This window comes from Podarcis vaucheri (assembly GCF_965113315.1).
Source record: "Podarcis vaucheri genome assembly, chromosome: W".
Classification (NCBI taxonomy): Eukaryota; Metazoa; Chordata; class Lepidosauria; order Squamata; family Lacertidae; genus Podarcis; species Podarcis vaucheri.
Window position 1 is genome coordinate 36,687,494 of NC_138757.1, and position 21,459 is coordinate 36,708,952.

The window sequence follows — 21,459 nt, forward strand, 5'->3', positions numbered from 1 at the left end:
AGAACCGCACTATTTATGGACAATGTAACTTCTTGGACAGCCAACTCTGCATGTGAGATACTTTGGACTAGAAATTGTTATTAACTTTGCTGTAGGGGGCCTCTTGAAGAGCTGGGAAGTTACTTTATTGCACTATTTCTGACTGTTACTGTGTCCCCCTAGAGGCTCACTGAAATTGTTACAATTGGTTGGGGAATTTTCCACTTCTAACTAGCTAGGGAATTTTCCACTGTAAAACAAGCTTGACTGTGGGAGCGACCTTGACTCGTTGATAAAGTGTTATGGAGGAAAAGACAAGAAGATCGGGCAAAGTTAGAATCCAACAGACCAGCGCAGCACTGCAACAGCGCAGAGCATCTGCATCTGGCCCTCCTGTTCCACAAGGGGAAGACCCGGCACAAGCGGGGGTAAAAGGTATGACATCGGAAGAAGGATTTACTTCAGTTTTAAGTAAAATTTATGAAACCTTAGATAAATTAAGCAAACAAGTTACTGAAGCGACAAATAAAATTGACCAGAACACCATAAGCATTAACAATTTGGGGCAGAAGGTAAATTCAAATACAGAATCTATTGAAAAATTGCTGCAAGAATCTGCATTAAATCAAAAGACAGCTGAGGAAGCAAAAGAAAAAGCAGTGGCTGCAGAGGAAAAGATAACACCGATATGTAAACAGCTTGGAGACCACCAGTCACAGCTTGGGACCCACCAGGCACTTTTGTCTATGATTGAATTGAAGGAGAAACAGACCAATTTGAGGGTCAGGGTGGTACCTGAACTTGAGAAAGACAATCTAAGTGACTTTTTGACACAGGAATTTGCAGACTTTTGGAAACTGGATGACAAGCAAGACTTTAAGATAGTAAAAGCTTTTAGACTTGGAAGAGGAGGGAGAAAGAACAGGGTGAGAGACTGTTTGATCACCCTTCGATCAAAAGAGGAGAGAGATAAAATATTGAGCCTGCATTACCAGAATACTTTGATAATACATGAATCAAGAGTGGAGATATTTAAGGGTATTCCGAAACATCTTTTGGACCTTAGGTCTAACTACGGGGATTTGGTGACACTGTTGAAAGGTAATAGAACCATCTTTAGGTGGGAATTCCCCCAAGGCCTATCTTTTACCTTTAAAGGTAAAAAGTTTAAAATAAGATCAGTGGAAGAGAAAGAAAAATTTCTGAGAGATCACGAAGAAGACCTGCAAAAAGGAGTGCAAGAAGATCCAAGGGCCTTACGACCAGGAACATCAGACAAAGTACCACCACCCTTGGGATTGGACAAGTTACAGAAAGTGATACCACTGTCAGAACAAGAGGAGTTACTGGGAGCAGTTGGAGGAAAATAATTTAAATACACCATGTCTCTGCAACTACTAAGCTGGAACATTCATGGACTTAATTCCCCGGAGAAAAGGAAGAAAGTTTTTTATTTATTGAAAAAGGAACAATTGGACTTAATTTGCCTACAGGAAACACATGTGATAAGGCTACACAGGAAAATATTGATCAATAAGAGACTGGGCCAAGAATTTATTTCATTGGACAAGGTTAAAAAGCGAGGAGTAGTTATCTATGCAAAAGAGAGCCTATCACCGAAATTTGTTTTTAAAGATGATCAAGGAAGATTTAAAGCAGTTGAAATTAAAACACAAGGAGAAAAATTTCTGATCGTAGGAGTATATGCACCGAATGAGGGGAAATCTGAATTCTATAAGAAGTTGCATGAGACTTTGTTGGACTATATGGACTACAACATTATTTTGATGGGAGATATGAATGGAGTGGTATCGACAAACATGGATAAGTCGCAGAGACAGGTAGTCACTAAGGATGGTAGACTACCAAAAACTTTTTTTGAATTGACTGACAATATGGATTTGATTGATATTTGGAGAATTAGGAATCCCTTGGGTAGAGAGGGAACCTTCTTTTCTGAAGCCCAAAAGACATGGACAAGAATTGACCAAATCTGGATAACTAGAGGAATGGCACCCAAGACTCGAAAGGTAGAGATTTGCCCTAAGACGTGCTCCGACCATAATGCCGTGAAAATGGAGATGAAACTAACACCAACCGGTTCCTTCAGATGGAGGATGAATGACACCTTGTTTAGAGATCAAGAGGTTATTAAGAAGGCCCAAAAAACCTTGAGAGAATATTTTGAGATAAATTTGAACACTACCGTGGAAAAAAGAGTAATCTGGGACACAAGTAAAGCAGTTATGAGGGGGTTTCTGATTCAAAGAATTCATTAAAGAAGAGAGCTCAAAATGAGAAAAAAGAAAAAAAATTGGAAAAAATTAAAGAGGGCAAGAAGAAACTGAGAGTGAAACCCAATTCACAAGAGATTCTGAGAGAAATAAAGCTACATCAAGTGCAATATATGAAGATGATGAATCAGGAAATTGAATGGAAAATTAAACAAATGAGACAAAGGACTTTTGAATCGGCAAATAAATGTGGGAAACTGCTAGCTTGGCAGATGAAAAAAAGACATAAGTTAAACACTATTGCTAATTTAGAGGTGGATGGAAAGAACATTCAGAATCCAGTGGAAATTAGAAAATGTTTCCAGAGGTATTTTAAACAATTATATACACAAGGGCCCCAGAAAGAATCTGACATAGACCAGTTTTTGAAAACAAATGGATTGCAAAATATTTCTCAAGAAAATAAGATAATGTTGAACTATAAAATTACGGAACAGGAGGTAGAAGGTGCCATTCAGAATATGCAGTTGGGAAAATCTCCAGGGCCGGATGGCTTAACCTCAAAATACTATAGAACTTTGAAGGACTGGATAATTCAACCACTAAAGGAGGTTTGCAATGAAATTTTGGAGGGGGAAAAAGCGCCAGAGTCGTGGCAAGAAGCATATATTACACTTATACCAAAAACGGAGTCTGAAAAGACACAACTTAAGAACTATCGACCCATATCCCTGTTAAATGTGGATTACAAAATATTTGCTGACATTTTGGCTAAAAGGCTAAAAAAAAGTACTAGGGGAAGAGATACATAAGAATCAAGCTGGCTTTCTCCCAGGCAGACACTTGTCTGACAATATGAGGAATATAATTAACATTTTGGAGAAGTTGCAAGAGGACATTAACACCAAAGCAGTTTTAATCTTTGTGGACGCTGAGAAAGCCTTTGATAATATTTCTTGGAGTTTTATGAAGAAAAATCTTCAGGGGATGGGGGTCGGTCAAGGGTTTGAAAATGGTATAAGTGCAATTTATTCAGAACAAAAGGCTAAATTAATAGTTAACAATGTGGTGACAGAGGAATTTAAGATAGAGAAAGGGACACGACAAGGCTGTCCGATTTCCCCACTACTCTTTATTTCAGTCCTGGAGGTTCTGTTAAATATGATTAGAAGGGACCATCTGATTAAGGGTATAAAGGTTGGAGCCAAACAATATAAATTGAAAGCCTTTGCAGATGATTTAGTATTGACATTACAGGAGCCAGAACCTAGTACTAAAAGAGTATTAGAACTGATCCAAGAATTTGGTCATGTGGCAGGATTCAAGTTGAATAAGTTAAAAACTAAAGTCCTTGAGAAAAACTTAACAACGAATGAGAAAGAGAGGCTTCAGAATGAGACAGGCTTAACAGTGGTTAAGAAGGTGAAATACTTGGGGATTAATATGACAGCCAAAAATGGGAACTTATTTAAAGACAATTATGAAAAATGCTGGTCGGATGTTAAAAAGGATTTAGAAATATGGTCAAATCTGAAGCTTTCCTTGTTGGGTCGAATTGCTGCTATAAAGATGAATGTATTGCCAAGAATGTTGTTTTTGTTTCAGTCACTACAAATCTTAGACAAAATGGACTGTTTCAAGAAGTGGCAGAGAGACATTTCTAGATTCGTCTGGCAGGGCAAGAAGCCCAGAATAAAATTTAAAATACTAACTGATGCAAAAGAAAGAGGGGGATTTGCCCTGCCAGATTTTAAACTCTATTATGAATCAGCAGCTTTCTGCTGGTTGAAAGATTGGCTGCTTCTTGAGAACACAGACATTTTGGATTTAGAAGGTTTTAACAATGTTTTTGGGTGGCATGCATACTTGTGGTACGACAAGGTTAAAGCACATAAAGCATTTAAAAACCATATTGTCAGGAAAGCATTGTTTAATGTCTGGACAAGATATAAAGACTTGTTTGAAAACAAAACCCCAAGGTGGTTGTCACCGATGGAAGCAAAGGCCCAGAAAAAGCTCAATATGGAGGCCAAGTGGCTGAAATATTGGGAAATTTTGGAGCAGGAAGGAGATAAACTGAAATTGCAGAGAAACTAAAAGATAAAGTGCGAGACTGGCTTCATTATTATCAAATAAGAGATGCTTACAATTTAGACAAAAAAATTGGCTTCCAGGTGGAAAAATCAAAGTTGGAAACAGAACTGTTAGATCCTAAAACAAAGATACTTTCAAGAATGTATAACCTGCTGTTAAAATGGAACACTCAGGACGAGATGGTTAAATCTGCTATGATTAAATGGGCACAGGACGTTGGACATAACATCATGTTTGCTGACTGGGAACAGTTGTGGACCACAGGTATAAAATTTACGGCATGTAATGCCCTAAGAGAGAATATTATGAAAATGATTTATAGGTGGTACATGACACCAGTCAAGCTTGTAAAAATCTATCACTTGCTCGATAATAAATGTTGGAAATGTAAAGAAACTGAAGGTACATTCTTTCACCTTTGTTGGACGTGCCCAAGGATTAAGGCTTTCTGGGAAATGATCTATAATGAAATGAAAAAGGTATTTAAATACACTTTCTTGAAGAAACCAGAGGCCTTTCTTCTAGGCATTGTCAGCCAATTGGTGCCAAAGAAGGATAGAACTTTCTTTATGTACGCTACAACAGCAGCAAGAATACTTATTGCAAAGTATTGGAAGACACAAGATTTACCCACTCTGGAAGAATGGCAGATGAAGATGATGGACTATATGGAATTGGCAGAAATGACTGGCAGAATCCGAGACCAGGGAGAAGAAATGGTAGAAAACGACTGGAAGAAATTTAAAGATTATCTACAGAAATACTGTAAAATTAATGAATGTTAAAATGATGTTGGACTGAAAATAAGTGGTTTTGGTATTAAGGCTAATAAGAATATGTAAATATAGATAGTTATTTGGATGAAAATATATAGTCATAATAGGTTAAGAATATAGAGCAAAGATAAATGAAAGAGGGTAAGGATTTGCTGAAAGGACTTTGTAAACGGGAATACAAAAAGGGGAGGTGTGAGGAGGTCAAGGAAATAAGCAAATGAACTTAAAGATATTGAAAAATGGATTATTTTTTAAAAGATATTTTTCTTTGTATTACACTGTTTTTCTTCTTTTTTCTTTCTTTTTTCTTTTTAGCTCTCTTTTTTGGTAACTTTCTTGTTAGCTGTCGCTCTTTTTTTCTTTTTTTTCTTTTTTGTATGTGTAATTGTTGGTTTGATTATTTTTGGCTTTTGAGGAGACTTGTGTTTAGTGTAAAATCTCAATAAATATTTTATTTAAAAAAACAAAAAAAACAAACTGAGTCTGCGAGTCAGGTCAAGGGGGGGGGGAGAGAGAGAACACACGGGTGAACTGACTATTTATACAAACTAACTCACATTCCTGGATGCTTAATGACTTCCAGCTGCTCAGTGATTAGAGCGACTTGTTACCTCTTAACCCTTTAGTACCAACACCCCCTCTCGCTCGTAACACTGAGCTGTACCAACCTTAATTCAAATTTAAACCTGAACAGAAATATTTATGAGATTGCGGACTCAAAGCTTTTGTAAAACCGTCTGCGAGATTTTCTTTGCTTGGACAATACTTTAGTTCAATTAAACCTTGTTTCACACTTTGGCATACATTTTGATAACGGATATCCAAGTGTTTTGTGAGTGCCTTGAATTGACCTGATTTAGCTAGTTTAATACAAGGTTGATTGTCTTCCCACACTCTGATAGGTAGGGAACTGTTAGAGTAAATTCTGGGTGCGTGAAGGCACAGCCACCCAGCTCGTCGGACAGAGTCCGCGGGTCCTAGCGGAGAAGAAAGGAGCTCAGCCGGACACAGGAGCAAAATACAAAGATCCGAGTTTATTGCGCAACAGGTTCAAAATGGCATTGAACCCCGAGCATGGGGTGACATGAACTTTTAAAAGTTCCCTCCATAACCCAGAATACAGTGCGGGAAACGTCATGAATACATTATGGGAAGGTCATGTTTCGTAAATTACATCATGAATACATTAGAAACGTCATGAGTACATTATGGAGGGGGTGGGATTACATTCATTACCATTTCGGATGAGGGAGGGGGAATATGCGGAGGAGGAAATATACATAGATAAGCATTTATTGAGTACCGGTGGTGGCAAGACAATGGGTCAGAGATATGCATCGTCTGTCACCTAATATTGCCCAGAGGAAGGGTTGGTCGAAACGATCAGACAGGATTAGGAAGTTCCTGCGTACGTGATCCGCCGCTTCGGGGATTATGGAAGTAGGGGCAGCATCATGGAGTCCAGGGGGAACTGAGTTGAATGACACCGAGAGCAAGAAAATCGGAACTACGGCTGATTTTATATCAATTTCTAAAGATTTCTATTATTTCTAAACCCTTCCGTATCGTAGGGAGAAAGTAGAGGCAGGGTGGATACATTGTAACAAGGTTTTGACAAGCGGATACAGACTGGATACATTGTAACTGGATTTTGACAGTTTTACGAGGTTCTTGGTTTCGGATCCATTGTTCTCGCGGTGGGGGGCCGTCAGCAGCTTGTCAGGAATGAAATGAGGCGTGCAAGAGCTCCCTGAGCTAGCTGCTGCAGGGCGAATGCATGGCCGTGATTGGCTAAAGCGGAGCTCAGTATAGTGAATGGGAACACATTATGATGCGGTCTACTCACGTTAGGAATAGGGCGAGAGGAAGGCATAGAGAAGATCGGGGCTTATTTCGCCCGTATAGAGAAAGGAAAAGAGCCTTTTATTTGCAAGGCAGGGGTATAGTGTGGTGCTTGTGTAACGATGTGGGGGCTGGGGTTTCTAAGCAGAGTTGGGCACGGTCGAGGTCATCGCCTCGGGCCCGTTCAGAAAGTGATGGGGGGGAGATGCTTGCCCCCCCCTTCTCCTTCCGTATCAGTCCCCCATTCGGAGATAGATTTGCATCAAAGTTCTGCAAGAACTTGCAAATCCTTTCTCCGCACCCTATACCCCTGTGATTTCATACTCCCCTTCTCCCAGGTGTCTCATTTGCACATATTCAGGGAAGACAGGAGCGTTGTGAGAGCGGGAATAGGCTCGAAAGGAAAGAGGAGTGGATTGAGCGGGGAAGCGGAGAAGAGAGCAGCAAGGAGAGACACAATGCATGGCACAACAGAGCACTGAGATGCAAAAGGCAACAGTAAGAATAGTGAGCAACATGACCTTGATCAGTTGTCGGAGCCACCCCAGCTTGGGCAGCCATCCCCACAAGTCGACGTCAGACAGTCCCTCGTGTTGTATCTCGTTTAGTCTACCTGCCAACTCGTGGATGTTATTCAAATGTCCAGTAATGTTGAAAGTTTGGTCAGTTACATACGTGCAGCACTCGGTACCTATTAAGGCGCACGTCCCTCCTTGGCTAGACAGCAGAAAGTCCGTAGCGATTCTCGTCTGTAAACTTAGCTGTCTCACCTCTGACAGTTCTGACATCAGGGAGTCCGTGATTTCAGTTGCCTCCTGCATGAATTTGAGGAGGATGTCAGTAAGTCGAAGGATGTCAACGTGGTTGGATCCAGCCCCGTAAGCAGGAAAGAGTGCTCGACCCACGGTTTCCCCGTTAGCAGCGACATCGGATAAGTCAGACAGCTGTTTTTCTTCTCTTTTATTTCTCTGCCTCCCAGGGGGTAGATGTGGTACTACTCTTATGCCAGGAACGATGTACCCGACAAAGCAGGATCCGGACATATGGGGGCTCACCCAGGTATATGCACGATGGCCACATACCCAAAACAAGCCGCTTAGATAGGACTCCATTCTCCCTGAGGCGAAGGCTTGCAGTAACATTGCGTCGGCGGGTTGAGGCTGCCAGAGTGGGGGTTGGCCGATGACAGTGGCCCAAGCAAGCTTGAGGTTTGGGAAGGTTCAGGATCCTGTCATGTCCGTGATGGTGACATGGCCGGTGGATAAGAGTTCTAAGTTGGACGCACAGGTACTGGAGCCGATGAAGGTCCCTTCCCCGGCGAAGGTGCGGCAGAGTGGACCCTTAGTCGGGCCAGTGAGGTAAAGGTATTGGTGGATCAAGTTCAGCGCGGTCAGGTTCCAGGAGGCGACGTCCCCTGACCGGAATTGTTCTATGGTAACTGGGACTGGAACGAGGGGAAGGCTCTGTTGAAGGTGGCTAGGCGCATGGGCGCAGATCCAGCATTTAGGGTAGGGTGTCTCCTTGGCCACCTGGCCGATGAGTTTAATATAAGAGTTCTGTTCCCAGGAGGAAAGGAGATCTTCTCCTGGGAAGGAAGGGTCAGCGCCGAGTTTCCGTGGTGCCGTGCCGAGTGGATGAAGGGGGTCGGTGGTGTTTAGGAGGCGCCTGTCTTTGGCTATGCCCCCACATCGCAAAGGTCCAACGTTATCCCATGTGGGGGAGCGTGAGGGATGTGCTGGATGGTACCAACCCTCTAGGTATTCTGCCCCTCTCCAGTCGTGGGCAACTCCGAGGTTCCAAAGGCAGCAGAACCTTCTTACGCAAAGTCCTTGTAGTTGAGGTTTTCGGGGTTCCGGGGTCATGAGGAGACATTGGAATCCGAAAATCAAGTTGTCGGAGGGATTGGTTGCGTCGGTGTAGGATGGTGCAGCCCCCCCTTTCTCGATTTCGGTCCAGTTAGGGTTCCTCAAAAGTTCTCCGTTGCCGAAAAGGAAATGGGTCCCGTTCTTGCAGGTGAGGCGGTAGTAAGAATGGTCGAGGGTGACTGCGGCCGACCCAATTCGGTGTAGGGTTTGGTCCCGGATGAAGAGTTCCCAATACTCGTTGTCAGTCAGCCGGGGTACGAGGGAATGTCGTAGCAATGTCCGAGACTCGGGGAGGCAAAAGTCAAAGTCCCCCATTCGATCAGGGTTTGACTTTCCACCCGTCTCGAGTCGGCGATAGTCCAGGAAATGGTAATCCGTGGGTAAGCCAGTGCAATGATCGGTTGGCATGGCCGAGGAGTAGGCCAAAGTCTGGTAGACAAGAAAAATGAAGAAGTTCATGGTCGGAGTCCGGGGATGGGAAAGCATGGGGTATAAGGAAGTCGAAAGGCCGTGGGAAAGCGCTATCAGACGAGGTGTCAAAGAAGCTGTCAAAGCGCGCTGTCAGTGGAGCTGTCAACGGAGCTGTCAAAGCACGCTGTCAGTAGAGCTGTCAACGGAGCTGTCAAAGCACGCTGTCAGTGGAGCTGTCAACGGAGCTGTCAAAGCACGCTGTCAGTGGAACTGTCAACGGAGCTGTCAAAGCACGCTGTCAGTGGAGCTGTCAACGGAGCTGTCAAAGCACGCTGTCAGTGGAGCTGTCAAGTGAGGTGTTACAGCGTTTGAGACGTAGCTTGAGGGCGTCGGTGTCTGGGACGATTTCAGATGTCCAGTTGGGTGGTGTGGCGTCCGGTCCGGTCTGTAGAGCCCGACCTTGGCCCCGATCTGCAGGTCCGGTCTGTAGAGCCCGACTTTGGCCCCGATCAGCAGGTCCGGTCTGTAGAGCCCGACTTTGGCCCCGATCAGCAGGTCCGGTCTGTTGGGCCCGATTCTGGCCCCGATCTGGTACAGTTAGTTCCTCGTCGTCGTCGATGTAGGAGGTTGGCGGGGGGGGCGGGGAGTCGAAGGTGTAATCCTCCCCGTGGCTGTCCTGAGTCTCCAGGGGAGGTGGTGCCGACTTGCACCTCGTGTGATGTATCCACGCGGCCTTCTCCCCCACTTTTACAGCGGTTGGTGAGGTCAGAAGTACCTGGTAAGGTCCTTCCCAAATTGGTTGTAGGGGTAATTTCGGATATACCTTGACTAGAACCCAGTCCGCTGGATTAAAGGAGTGGGCTTGGACGTCGATGGGCAGGTTCTGTCCCTCGACGGCCGCGTAGTGGTGGAGACGCTTTAGCTGTGTCTGGAGCTGAATGACATAATTAGTGAGCTCTGTTTCCCCCACCTCGAGTTCTGAAAGGGGGTATAGGGTATTGTACACAGGAGGGGGTCTCCCAAACAGGAGTTCGAACGGTGACAGTTTTAATGGTCCAGTTGGGGCACTTCGAATGTTATGTAGAACTAGTGGAAGTGCATTCACCCATTTCAGTCCCGTAACTCGGCAGAGCTTTCCCAACTGTATTTTTATCTCCTGATTCATCCGTTCCACTTGACCAGAAGATTGTGGGTGGTAAGGGGTATGTAAGTCCCACTTTATTTGGAGGGCTCTGGCGACTAGTTGTACTATTTCTGCGGTAAAGTGGGTTCCCCTGTCACTGTCCAAGCGGCGGGGTATTCCGTATCGGGGTATAATGTCTTGAAGGAGCGCTCTGGCAACTACTGAGGCAGTGGCTTTTCGGCAGGGGAACCCTTCCACCCATGAGGAGAATTGGTCTATTATGATCAAGGCATGTTTGGAACCCTGGCATTGTGGCAAATCTATGAAATCTAATTGCAGACTCTCAAAAGGGACAAAGGCCCATTGTCTGGCCCCTGGCGGCCTTTTGGGTTCGCGTTTTGGGTTGAACGCGCCGCAGGTAGCACAATTCTTGGAGGCTGCAGTGGCTGCGGCAGCTAATCCTGGAGCAAACCAGGATCTCTTAACGTGTTCGATTAACCTTTCCTTTCCCCAGTGTGTTTGCTGGTGGAGGACCCTCACCAATTTTGGAGTCCACGCTTTTGGAAGGACGGTTCTGCCATCGGGGAGGGTCCAGACTCCAGCTTGGTTAACTGCGCCTAAGGATTCCCACATGGTCTTTTCTTCGTCTGGGGCAGCATGGTACATTTGTGAGGGATCTACATTGAGGGGGAGTTGTAATGCTTGGAATTCAGACTCATCTCGCGGTGGGCGGAGTGCAGCCGCTTGTGCTGCCTTATCAGCGCGTCTATTTCCCTTTGAGACTGGGTCTTTCCCTTTCGTATGCGCTTTACAGTGTACTACGGCTATTGCAGTGGGTAGGTGGATTGCTGTCAACAGTCTCTCGACTAGTGCGGCGTGTGAAATTTGTGAGCCGGCGGCAGTCAAAAAACCTCTTTGGAGCCAAATTTGACCAGTGGTGTGTACAAGTCCGAAACAGTATTTGCTATCCGTGTAAATGGTTGCTCTTTTACTTTCACTAATTTCGCAGGCGCGTATGAGGGCAATTAACTCCGCGGCCTGGGCACTGTACTGGGGATTTATCGGATTTGACTCTACGACTTCGAAATCGGAAACCACTGCGTATCCAGTTTTCCTTTCCCCATCAATAACTTTTGAGCTGCCGTCGGTGTAGAGTATGACGTCCGGGTTTTCTAAAGGGATGTGGTCTAAGTCTTCCCGGGGTTTCTCCGCCTGGCGGACTATCGTAGCGCAATCATGATGCGGGGTACCATCATCAGGGAGGGGGAGCAGGGTTGCTGGGTTGAGGGAATTGACCCGTTTTATGGTGACGTTAGACGGGGTTAGTAGGAGAGCTTCATATCTGTTGAGGCGGGAGTTTGAGAAGTGGTGGCAGCCCTTGAGGGTTAGGAGGGTGGAGACGGAGTGGGGAACATGGATGGTGATTTCATGTCCTAGGACTGTTTCTTGGGCCTTTTCAAGTAGGATTGCGGCGGCCGCAATAGCTCTCAAGCAACCTACTGCCCCTTTCGCAGTGTTATCCAGCTGAAGGCTGTAATAGGCTACCGGTCTTTCTGTATCTCGGAAAGGTTGGGTCAAGACGCCAGAAGCTACCCCCATTTGCTCGTGTATGAAGAGGTTAAAAGGAATCCTGTAGTCTGGCAGGCCTAAGGCAGGGGCGGATCTTAATTCCCGTTTTAAGCGTTCGAAGGATTTATGTGCTTCCTCTTCCCAGATCAAGGTGTCTGGGTGGTCTTGTCGGGTCATGGCCGTCAGAGGCTTGGTTATCTCACTGTAACCCGCGATCCAAGCTCTGCAGAAGCCAGCCATCCCTAGGAATCCCCGTAGTTGTCGTTTTGTTTTGGGGAGAGGGATTTTTGTGACCGCTTCTATTCTATCAGTGGCCAGGCTTCGGGTACCTATTCCTAGAATGTGCCCGAGGTACTTTACTTCTTGCTTGCAATACTGCAACTTTTTTGGTGACACCTTGTGTCCCTTTCGCACTAGTTCGGCAAGGAGGTATTTGGTGTCCCTTTTACATGCTTCCTCATTGGTGGAGCAAAGAAGAAGATCATCTACATAGAGGAGGAGGACGGAACCAGAAGGGAGGCGTATATCTTGCAAATCTTGGTGTAATATGGCCGAAAAGATTGCGGGTGACTCCACGTACCCCTGGGGCAACCTCGTCCAGGTTAATTGACTGGGTCCCCAGGTGAAGGCGAAGAGGAATTGGCTGGCTGGGTCCAGGGGTATGCTAAAGAAGGCGGAGCATAGGTCCGCAGCAGTGTACCATTTGGTGTCAGCCGGTATGGCATTCAGGAGGGAATTTGGGTTGCCCACCACCGGGTGGCGGGGTATTACGAATTGATTCACAAGTCTTAAGTCCTGGACAAAGCGGTATCGGACTGGGGCTCCTTCCGCAGATGGCTTCTTAACGGGGAGAACTGGGGTGTTGCATGGGGATGCGCAAGGAACCAAGATCCCCTTTTCGAGGAAGTCCTTTATCATGGGGTTTAATCCTTCGATGGCTTCCTTGGGTAAGGGATATTGTTTAGTGCATGGAAAGGGTAGGTCAGTCCTATAAGTGATTTTTACTGGGACCGCTGATAGTAAGAGACCCACTGAAGTCGATTCGGTGCCCCATAGGGAGGGGGGTAAATCGTTTTCCAGTTCAGGTGGGAGTTCCGGGAACTGCCTGTCTGCCCTCGCTTCCTCCATTATTCCCTGAAATGCGGGGATGGAATCCTCCGGCATGTATAAATAGATACCCTCCTTAGAACATTTGATTGTTGCGTTCAATTTACAAAGGAGGTCTCTTCCGAGGAGGTTTACAGGACTGCTGGTCAAGAGGAAGGTGTGTTCGGCCAGTAGGGGTCCAAGAGTAACTTTAGTTGGGCGTGAAAGTGGGCAAGTGCGGGGGATCCCATCCAGACCCATAACTTTTCTGGTCTCTGAGCCCGGTTCCAGGTGGCTATCGGTTAGGGTGGAATACGTGGCTCCAGTATCCAGTAGGCACTGATATGGGTGACCGTCTATATCTATGGTGCAAAATGGGTCTTCCGCGGATAACGTGAGGACTGGGCAGATGGTCTGAGTTTGGTCGGGATCTCCCTCTAATTGTCAATATGCTTCCTGGTCGTCCGGTGGTGGTTGGTTGGGGGGGTGTAGGGGTGGCGCAGTGGCGTTGGTCCAATGGTGGGCTGGTGGGTTTATGGTGGGCATTTGGGCTCTTGGTCCTGGTTGAGGTCTCTGGTTTTGAGCGGGTATACTTGGAGGTACTTGCGGGTTGTAAGGGACAGGGGCTGCTTGAGGGGTATAGGTGAGAGGCGGTTGGTTCCCATACCCGTGGGTCGTGTTGGAGCGCGTCCCGTAAGGCGTATTATTATTGAGGTAGGGACAGAACCTTTTTATGTGTCCCTCTTCCTGGCAATAAAAACATCCTCCGGTGGCAGGCCCCCATGGCCTCGGGGGGTTCAGGGGTCCTCCTCCCCGGACCCCTTTCCCTCGGCTGAAACCTCTTCCTCTATGGGGGTTCGGTTCCATGCTGAGAGCAAGAATCTTATCAACTTCAGGCTTGGAGTCTTTCTTTTTCCTCTCATCTCGAGAATTATAGATTGATTTAGCAATGGAGAGGATTTCGCTAATACTTTTGCCATCATATCCTATTTGTAAGTTCAGGGCCTTCCTTATATCAGGGCAGGCTTGGTCCTTAAAGAAACCCTTAATTATGACCTCGTGTTGGGGGTTTTCGGGGTCGATTCCCCCCCAGGTTTTGATGGCTGAGATCAGCCTGGTGTAATAATCAGATGGGTGTTCGCTGGCCCCTTGCAACACGGTCTGGACTTTCGTCCAGTTGACAGTACGTTGTCCGGCGGCCTTAATGCCGTCTAAAATTGCCTTTTTAAATAGGTCCAGACACCAGATGCCATCAGTTGTATTGTAGTCCCAAGTCGGCTCGATGCGTAAGCACTGAGCCGTAAGTGGCTCTACATCTTGTGGACGTCCTGCCTGATAGTTCGGGAGTTCAATCGCCTCCCCGGCTTTTGTCAGGATATCTGCCTTCTCAGCCTCGTTGAAGAGGGCGTTCAGGAGGACGTGAACGTCTGGCCAAGTCGGCTTGTGGGTGGAGAAAATAGCGCTGACCTGACGGTGACACTTATCCGGGTCATCTCTTAAAGACGGCATTTGATTTGACCAGGTTACCAGGTCTGCCGTATAGAATGGTTGGTGTGTGTATACCATTCGAGGAGGTCCGTCCGGTTGCAGGGGTGGGATCGGCAAGGCCCTTAAGGGCATCTGGACGGCTGCGGACTCCGTCTGTTTGGACGTCCCCGGGGTCTCTTTAAGTTTTTCTAAAAGGCTGGGGTCTCTCAAGGTGGCATCTAGTATCTCTTTAGCTCGCTGTCCCAGGGCTACAAGGTTTGAGCCCTCTGAGGTAGCGCTCTGTATCTCCTTAGCTCGCTGCCTGGTTATTCGTGGGCTCGTGCCCCCCCGTGCCCCTGGCTCCTGTGTGTTCTCATCGCTATCCGAGCGATCCCCTGGGGCGGGTGGAATGGTTTGCCTATAGTAGAAGGGGATGAGCGCTTGTTCCGTGGAGTCTTCCCCAGGGTATCCCTCGTATGGGGGGGGGCAAGGATGACCTTCCATGACTTAAGATAGGCAGTTGGTAGGTCGTTGCTCCCTTCGTGCCCTGGAGCAACCCCTTGACCGTCTCGAAGGTGGCCAGATATTCCAATTGACGGGGTTTTTCTTCTAACAAGTATTTTCTAAGATGTTGTAGACGGTCTTCATTAAAAGAGCCCCCCTTTGGCCAGCGTAATTCTGGTTTCGCGGAGGCAGTTCCGGCGGGCCAAGCATCTCTACAAAGATCTTCTAACTTCTGCCTCGACAGCAACTTGTGCCCGGGAATAGATTTCCAATAGGAGATGACGAATTCAAGAGGGGAGTCGGGGTCTTTCTGGGATTCGGATGGCTTCCTTGAAGCCTTCCTCCCGGAGTGAGCCCGTTCATGCTTAGAGGCCTGGGTACCCATTTTATTTGTGCATGTCTAGACAGAAAGAAGGAAGAGGGGGGGTTGGTAAGGTTTGGCGTGGGGTGTCCTAGGGAGTATTATGCCTAACGTAGGGGTATATAGTAGGGAGGGGTCTAGCTGCTTAGCAACTTCCTTCGCGAAGGGTTTGAGAGCTCTATCTACCTGGTTTCTTATGTTCCCTTTCCGATTTCCTTATTTCCTTACTCCTATTTCCTATAACCTGGGGTTCTCTTCCACTCTGCCGGTCCCGCCCAATTCCCATGGGCAACCCCTCCTGGCAACCTCCTACCTATCGTCACACTCTCAGGAAAAGGGGCCCTACTGGACGCCCGCGTAGTGCGATGCCAGATCGGGTGATCCCTGGACAGGTTTTCGAACGGAAAATCCCCCTTGCTTTCGGAAGCGGGCTCACGCACGATACACGTGTTACGTGGCCCGACCGGTGCGGCTGGGATTGGTGACAGAAAGCAAGACCACTTCCCGCCCCCTTGCCGGGCGCTAGAGAAGTTCGGAAAGAGAGCTCCAACCCCTTGCTTTCAACTGGGATGTCCGTTGCGGAGAGTCGGCTATCTTTCAAGTCGGCTCTCTCCGTCTTACTTTCGGACTCCCAATTGGTGCGGCTGGCTGGAGGATTCAGAGAAAGAGATAGAGCTCAGGGCCCCCCTTTTCGGGCTGAGCGGTGGTCCACGGTCTCTCTCGTTAGCCAGACCAAAGGAAAGGTAAGAAGGAGCGATAGGGGGGAGGGCAGAGATTCAGTTGCCAGGAGACTTCCACCCCTTCCCACCAGTGCACTGGATTTCTTCTCCTATACTCACGCGTCTTCAACGTTGATCCCGGGATCGAAGAGGCCGGCTGGATCCCTCTTTGCTCCCCGACTGAACTCTGGGGCTTCCGATTACCGCCCGGAAGATGGCCGGAGGTCCAAAGGATCTTCCCGAGCAAATGGCCCGGTGCCGGCTGAAGATTTCGGGGCCCCCGGTCAGCAACACGGGAGAACGCTTCCGCCCCACGTTGGGCGCCAAATGTTAGAGTAAATTCTGGGTGCGTGAAGGCACAGCCACCCAGCTCGTCGGACAGAGTCCGCGGGTCCTAGCGGAGAAGAAAGGAGCTCAGCCGGACACAGGAGCAAAATACAAAGATCCGAGTTTATTGCGCAACAGGTTCAAAATGGCATTGAACCCCGAGCATGGGGTGACATGAACTTTTAAAAGTTCCCTCCATAACCCAGAATACAGTGCGGGAAACGTCATGAATACATTATGGGAAGGTCATGTTTCGTAAATTACATCATGAATACATTAGAAACGTCATGAGTACATTATGGAGGGGGTGGGATTACATTCATTACCATTTCGGATGAGGGAGGGGGAATATGCGGAGGAGGAAATATACATAGATAAGCATTTATTGAGTACCGGTGGTGGCAAGACAATGGGTCAGAGATATGCATCGTCTGTCACCTAATATTGCCCAGAGGAAGGGTTGGTCGAAACGATCAGACAGGATTAGGAAGTTCCTGCGTACGTGATCCGCCGCTTCGGGGATTATGGAAGTAGGGGCAGCATCATGGAGTCCAGGGGGAACTGAGTTGAATGACACCGAGAGCAAGAAAATCGGAACTACGGCTGATTTTATATCAATTTCTAAAGATTTCTATTATTTCTAAACCCTTCCGTATCGTAGGGAGAAAGTAGAGGCAGGGTGGATACATTGTAACAAGGTTTTGACAAGCGGATACAGACTGGATACATTGTAACTGGATTTTGACAGTTTTACGAGGTTCTTGGTTTCGGATCCATTGTTCTCGCGGTGGGGGGCCGTCAGCAGCTTGTCAGGAATGAAATGAGGCGTGCAAGAGCTCCCTGAGCTAGCTGCTGCAGGGCGAATGCATGGCCGTGATTGGCTAAAGCGGAGCTCAGTATAGTGAATGGGAACACATTATGATGCGGTCTACTCACGTTAGGAATAGGGCGAGAGGAAGGCATAGAGAAGATCGGGGCTTATTTCGCCCGTATAGAGAAAGGAAAAGAGCCTTTTATTTGCAAGGCAGGGGTATAGTGTGGTGCTTGTGTAACGATGTGGGGGCTGGGGTTTCTAAGCAGAGTTGGGCACGGTCGAGGTCATCGCCTCGGGCCCGTTCAGAAAGTGATGGGGGGGAGATGCTTGCCCCCCCCTTCTCCTTCCGTATCAGGAACATTCTCCAAACAATTCTTGTACCAGTTGCTTATAAAATTCCAGTTCTCTACATACATCTGATAATGCATTGAACTCAGATTCAGTTGAACTTAAAGCTATAAGTGATTGTTTTCTTGATCTCCAACCAATTAGTGCATTTCCAAATTTTATCGCCATTCCTGACACTGATTTTCTATCTGGTTCAGCATCTGCCCAACTGCTGTCGGCCCAACATTCAAGTTGTGTGCTGCCCTCTGCTGATAGTTTTAAGCGAAACCTTTTGGTAGTTTGGAGATACCTTAAAACTCTTTTTACTCCTTGCCAAGCATGCATTGATGGTTTTTCAGCTTGTCTACACAGCATGTTGACAGCATATGTTATATCGGGCCGAGTCCACTGTGCAATGTGGAGTAGACTGCCTATCGCTGACTGGTAAACCCCGGGATTACTGAGCTCTGCCTGTTGCTCGGCTTGAGCATCCTTTGTGTAACTTAACTCCATTGGGGTTTTAACACCAGCACAGTCATCCATTTTAAACCTTTCCAGCAACTGCTGGATCTTAGCTTCTTGGCTGAGCCAATAGTTCCCATTTTCATCTTGCTGAATTTTAACTCCTAGATAAACAGATACAGTGCCTAGTGATTTTATCTGAAACTTTTCTCCAAGCTTTGTGGCAAATTGTTGTGCAAGTTTATCGTCCTTTCCACTGTATAATAAATCATCAACAGATATCAAAACTGCTTCTTGTTCACATCCCGAGCCTTTTAGATAAAGACACGCATCTGCTGCGCTCTTTCTGAACCCCATGCTCTCTAGAGCATCGTTTAAGCAGGAATTCCAATTACGGGCGGACTGTTTCAACCCATAAATGGATTTGTGTAGGCGCCAGACCTGGTTTGGCTTGTCTCCTTCAAAACCTGGTGGTGGCGTCATATAGACTTCCTCCTGTAAGTCTGCATTTAAATAAGCCACATTGACATCAAAATGAAACAGCTTATTTCCCTTCTTAGCTGAAGAGGCTAAAAGCATTCTTAATGACTCTGATCTTGAAGTAGGGGCATAGATTTGAGAATAGTGAACACCTTGGCGCTGCGAAAATCCTTTTGCAACTAGTCGGGCTTTATATTGCAACTCCTCAGTAGTTGTGGGCTTTAAACAATATACCCATCGACAAACTACAGCTTGTTGCCCTTTCGGAAGCTCTGTACTTGTAAACACACCGAGAGACTTCATTGAAGCCATCTCTTTTTCCATCGCTTCCTGCCACTTTACGGCTTCTGAGCTTGGAAGCTGTTGTACCTCTATATATCTATCTGGCTCACACTGTGCCATATTTATGTATACACTTGTCACCTTAAACCGCTCTGGTGGTTTGCCCTTTGTGGCACGTTTTGATCTGTGCAATTGCTCCTCTTGTGCCCCCTCTGACCGTTGGCTGTCAGAATCTGTCTCAGACTTTATGTCTGGACGTGCCTCTAGGGATAAAGACCTCCGTTTAGATACCTCCCTTGGGCTTGGTGTTGCAGGCGACCTGCTTCGCTTTTGCTGTCTGCTAGGCCTACTGACTGGCGATGTTGGAACACTCCTAGATTCTGGCTTTTCTGCCTTAGGAGAAGAACCTTGTGCCTGGTCAGAATCTGCATCTGAACCATGTGCACCATCCCCTTCTGGCTCACCACCCTCTGGACTTTCATTCTCAGCATAAATGCCTAAATCATCTCTCAAAATGTCAGGGTTAGCATGTAAGTGAGTCCATCCGGATTGCTCACAAAATTCAGCGCTCCTACTGATGACCACTCTTGTAGTATCCCCATCTGGGTTCACAAACCTCCAAGATTTGGCGTGTGGTTCGTACCCACAAAAGATGAGTTTCCTAGCCCTTGGACTTCCCTTTTTCCTTAACGCTTTTGGGATAAGTACATAGGCTTGAGATCCAAACACCCGAAAGTAATTAACTTTGGGCTTCTTCCCGTATAAAGCAAAATATGGCGTAGTATCAATTACCGAATTATATACCTGGTTCAGAACATGAGTAGCCGTCAGCCAGGCTTCCACCCAGTAACTTTGAAGGAGTTTGGAATCAAACAACATAGAGTTTGCCAACTCTTGCAGAACCCTGTTTTTGCGTTCGGCCACGCCTCCTTCTTGGGGGGAATAAGGTGTAGACAGACGATGCTTAATTCCCTTTTTCTTAAAGAAATTCTGCAACACAGACCCGGTAAATTCTAACCCTCTGTCTGTCTGAAAAGCAAGTACTCTAGTACCGAATTCAAGTTCTACTGCATGAACCCAATTTTTAACTGTTTCTGCAGTATCTGCTTTTGTTTTGAGAGGAAAAAACCATGTGACTTTTGTTTTGTCATCCGAGAGACACAGTGCATACCTCGAACCTCCCATGCTAGCAACAGGCATTGGGCCACATAGGTCCATATGCACAAGTTGGAATACTTTGTCAGATTTCCTATCTGAACTGGGATAGCTGCATCTATGAACCTTCGCCCTTTTACATGCAGTACAATTCAAATACTTAGTACATTTGTTCATTTTGCACCCTTCTGATAATTCAGGTTGCCTTTTAACATACTGAAAATTAATATGTCCCAAATGGCGGTGCCATAAATGAACACAAGAATTATGGGTAGGCGAGTTCACACAACCAGCATGAACCTGTTCAACTTCATCTGGACTTGTCTCAAAATAATATAACCCATTTCTGCATTCCACCTGCAAAAGAGATACGTTATTCTTTGAAATAGTGCAAACCCCATTTTCAAGCACAGTTTTAAACCCATCTCTATCAAGTTCTGACACAGACAAAATACACCCCTTCATTCCCTTTAGCACATAGGCATCAATTTCTGTATGCAAACAATTCAAGAACACTGTGCCTACGGTCTCTAAGGAACGTTTAGTTGAATCTGCCATTGTCACAACTTTAAGGGTTTGCAAATGCCTGCAATTCTGCAAACGGACACTAGATGGCGCCACCAGGTGGTGAGATGCACCACTGTCGATCAACCAGCCTAGATTGCTGCCTTGGCCACGCCCTTGCATCAACGCCGTTGCTGAAGCCATGTGCTGTGTGCTGTGGGAGTAGCCACGACCTCCTCCTCTTCTTCGACGTCCCCTGGAACTCCTTGTCTGGTAACTAGGGGCAACGGCCTTGGTGCTGTCTTGACCAGGTTCACGTGTACAATTCCTGATTAAATGGGAAGAGGAACCACAGCGAAAACAGCGTCTAGCTGCAAAAGCATTTACTGTGTTCTCAAACTCAGCATCCCCACTCTTAGGCACAGCATAACTCCTCTTTGAAGACAAACCTCTTTCTCTTTGCCTTTTATCCTGTTCATCAGCAAGTCGAGAAGAAATGTATTCAAGGGTTAATTCAGATGAAGGCATAGCTTCCAAAGTTAAAGCTAGAGTCTCATAGCTTTTATCAAGAGAAGACAACAAAATGTATGACTGCTGCTCCATAGAGAAAGGAATGCCCAGCTGTCTTAGTTGATTAAAGGCAGACACCATTTTGGCAATATGTTCTTTCACACACGCTCCTGGTTGGAGACGTAAATCAAACAAACATCTTGTAGCATGGATCTTGGCCCCCGCAGTGTTTCTGGAATTTAGCTGCTGCAGAACCGTCCAGACCTCATGCGTGTTCTTTAACTCAGAAACATAAGGCATTTGCTCTGGTCCCACTGCCAAAACTAATAGACCTTGGGCTTTCCTGTCACGTTTCTGTGAAGCTGCTGCTGCTGCTTTGTCTTCTGCAGACGCGTCTGCAGCTGCCTGTAAAGGCGGTGCTTCAGTACAACTCCACAACTCTTTTGCTTGCAACCAAACCCTTACTCTAGCCTTCCAATCTTGCCAATTTTTCCCATTGAGTCGCGTAAAGGGGACAGTAAAACTTTCCTGGGACTCTGCCATCCTCCCTGGGGCTTAGGAACGATAC